This window comes from Haemaphysalis longicornis, unplaced genomic scaffold, assembly GCF_048455015.1.
Source record: "Haemaphysalis longicornis isolate Haplotype H1 unplaced genomic scaffold, Haemaphysalis longicornis Haplotype H1 scaffold_4, whole genome shotgun sequence".
Classification (NCBI taxonomy): domain Eukaryota; kingdom Metazoa; phylum Arthropoda; class Arachnida; order Ixodida; family Ixodidae; genus Haemaphysalis; species Haemaphysalis longicornis.
Genome location: NW_027526361.1, coordinates 135835389 through 135838836, shown reverse-complemented (window position 1 = coordinate 135838836; position 3448 = coordinate 135835389). Strand labels below are relative to the sequence as shown.

Genomic DNA, 3448 nt, shown 5'->3' with positions numbered 1-3448 from the left:
CCCCCTCGCGGGGAGATGGGCCCAATTTTTGAGCGTTCCGGGAATGGGGCGGTGGGGACTGTATAGATGTTCGTGTCAGTAGTGGCAAAGGACATCCACATAGCTACGGCGTTGGGCACTCCGGGTCTTGGCTGTTTTGTAAACGGCCCGAAGAGTAAGCACTCGGACAGTGGCATGCGCCGCGTCATTTCCGTTGAAAGACTCGTCTCCAGGAGTCCAGGTTAGGTGTTGGGAAGACGTAGTGATTTTTTTGGCGAGCGGTCACATACTGACGAACAGGTAGTTGCGACATGTGAACTGCTTGTCTGCGGTGATTGTAACGTGACTGCGTGAATAATTTTTTGGGGCAGCTGGGGTTGTTTGTGTAACATGTCGGTCATTTCGATGCTGGTTTCTTGACCAGGTGTGTCGAATTGTTTTCTTTTTCGGTTACTTTGTTCTAAAGTGATGCACCGTTCCCGAGATAAAAGCTACAGTAGTTTTGCGGATCTGGAAAAGACGCGTTATTGCTGGTCATGTTTGGGTGTCACTAAATATCTGTGGCGCTTTGGGGTGTCTCATGTAAAGGGTGTGGGTTCGAGGAGTGTGGCTGAGAAACCCGTTCAGGATAAATTTAATTTAGGCAAAGCTGGCACAGCCTTACAAACAAAAAAGAACACCCCGACGAGGATGGGATTCGAACCCACGCGGGCAGAGCCCAATGGATTAGCAGTCCATCGCCTTAACCTCTCGGCCACCTCGTCCCGATGAACGTCGATGTTCCTGGCAGGGCGCCAATCACGTATTATCGCATGGTTTCCATTTTGATCGTCAAACCGCTAGTACTTTCGAGATAAATTTTGCTGTCACGTAGGCAGTCAAGACCGATTCCAGGTCATGGTCTTAAATGCATTGCAGCCAAATTTTGGTTCGCTAAAACTATAAGGTCTAGCAGCTGAAGTTGTTAATGAATGAAAGAAAATGTATATACATATGCCACCACTTCCTCGTCTCGTATAGTTAAACGGCATACGTTTAACAAAGTCCCGACACCAACTAGCCCGGTACCGGCTTTACTGTAGCTAGCCTTAGCTAGTCCGCTGCAGCTGCAGCTACGGCTTTTCGTCGATTTGGAAGTTATGCCAGATGCACGTCTAAAGGCCCCGCATTTTTTCTCAGTCTGCTACAGCTCGCAAACATTATTATCATCTTTTAAAGGGACCTCATTACACTTCTTTCAACGTTTTTGAAGTCTAAATGCTTGCAGAACGTAGTCACTCAACACACTAAGTATTTAGATCAGGACGTCGCAAATTACATAGTAAAGATTGTTGTGGTTAATTTCCCCGAAGTCCGGTGTCGTTCAGGAACCCAATCGACCGGGGTCCGATTGATTTGGCAGGGGGTTGGCAGGTCGATGGGGTTGAAGTTCTTGGAGATGGCAGTCGCATCTGCGAACTCGAGGCGTTGGGGTTGATTAAGTGAAACGAAGAGTTCTTATAAAGCTATTTACAGTGGGATAACTGGGTACATGAATAATAACAGGAAAAACTTTAAACTTCACCTTGACGCTAGCTCCGAGTGCATACAAATCACTGGAGATTCTCAACCTTCGTCTAACTCTCCTATCCTCGGAGCGTAGACAGCCCGCTCGAGAAATGACGCCCAAGACCCTGTCTCGCCGCAGGATCCGTCTAGCTGCTCGGTACGGCGCTGTACCCTAAACTTCCGACGCGATCCGAACCTCTACCTTGCGGGGCTCACAAATCGCAAACTAGCTTTAACGGTCGAGACTCCTTGTCCTGCCGGGAAGTTCCCAGCTCAGCGCTCAGACAAGAACCATTTCTAGCGGCCAAATTCGGCCTTATAACACCTCGATAACACGCTCTCTCGGGAACGCCCTGTAGCATTCGTACACGCGTAAGGGAGGGACAAAATTCACGTAGACAGCTGTCACTCAGCACACTATGGAATATTCAATAAGGCGCCACCATCTTTGGGTCAACAGCCCGCACGCGGGCGAGCAATCAAGCGTGACCCCGAGGGGTGAGGGCGAAAGGGGGCGACTATGCGGCGCGCGTTCCGACGTCGGTACCGCGCGCGCGACACGCCGACGGTTTTCGGAACCCGGCGGCATCGTCTGCGTTCTCAATGGGGGGTTATTCCAGCGGCAATGCGTCGGCCAGACAATCCGTCTCCCGTGCGTGCAGTGACAAATTGGCGCCGACTGCTCAGCAGTGCTGGCAGTGCTACGCCGCCTGACAGAGTGGCGAGTTGACACTCGTGGCTGCGCGCCTGGCCACTGACCTCATAAGTGGACCTTACAAGTGGACCTTAAAACTCCCCCATTTAAGAGGGTTACTGGACCTCCTGGTTCAGTCAATCCAAAAAGAATTAAAAAGGGCCGCTCGATTCATCTCTCCTTCAGCGATAATAGCTAAAAAACACGTGATCTCGGAGGCAGATCTTGCAAATGAGACAGAGGCCGATCTTCTTGAAGGCATGAGAATTCAAGCTGTGACTGCTGTCAGGCGCATAACAATTAGGAGAGACGATAAGGTATTACCCACAAAAACATAGCATCCTGTCATTTGATCGTTCTGTACTTCCAGACCATATCAATGCTGGTTTCATGCGGTGCTCCGTCCGAGCGTGCATCCCGAACCCGCGGCGCTGTTTCAAGTGCCAGCGGTTTGGGCATGGTACCAACTCGTGTCGGGGCCAACTAACATGCGCCAAGTGTGCGCAACAAGGTCATCCCTCTGATAATTGTAGTTCAGAAGGACTCCTCTGCATTAACTGTCAGGGCAAACACGGGGCGTACTCCAGAAAATGCCAGAAGTTCGAGCTAGAAAATAAAATAATAAACATCAAGGTCACAGAGAACATCACCTTCTCGGAGGCGCGAAAGAGGTTCGCCTCTTTCCTGCTGGGAAGGTACGCCGACGCAGCTCGCCGGGGGGCATAGCGGCGTCTTGTTTTGGTGGGGACCCAGTACCGAGAGTCGGACTTCGTCCCGCGCCCACTCCCGCCCCCCCTGGGTTGTCTCTTGCAGCCCCACCGCATTCCGCACCGCTCGCTGAGCTAGCAGCGGTTGTGGTGGCATCCACGCTCGGTGGGGATGCTGGTGCACCCACCTATTCCTCCTCTCCACCGGCCCAAGGCACACGCGAGGGCCCGGAAGAGATGGAGACGGAATAAACTGCACCAATTTCCACATCCGCCGCACCGCGTGTGCCATCCAGGGCGCTCCTGACTCCCTCCGCGGTCGCGGCTCAAACGAAGGGCACCAGAAAGGCTGCCAAGTCTGGGGGGTCCGGTACGCCGGGTACCCCTTCCAAATCTGATGATGAGATGGATACGGGAGCTTTCCTGTCTGCTTCGCAGAGGAAGGAGCGGGTCCCTCCATCTAAACCTCCAGAGAAGGCAAAAAAGCCCCTCCCAAGAGTGCAAGCCCCGAAAGACCTTA

At 52.4% G+C, this 3448-nt stretch overlaps 1 non-coding gene across 1 annotated transcript; it reads right to left on the bottom strand.

Annotated features, from left to right (window-relative positions):
• Nucleotides 1-661: 661 nt before the first annotated feature.
• Trnas-gcu (transfer RNA serine (anticodon GCU)) lies at nucleotides 662-743 on the bottom strand. The gene has a single exon. It is a non-coding gene; the product is annotated as a tRNA-Ser (tRNA).
• Between the last annotated feature and the right edge of the window lie 2705 nt (nucleotides 744-3448).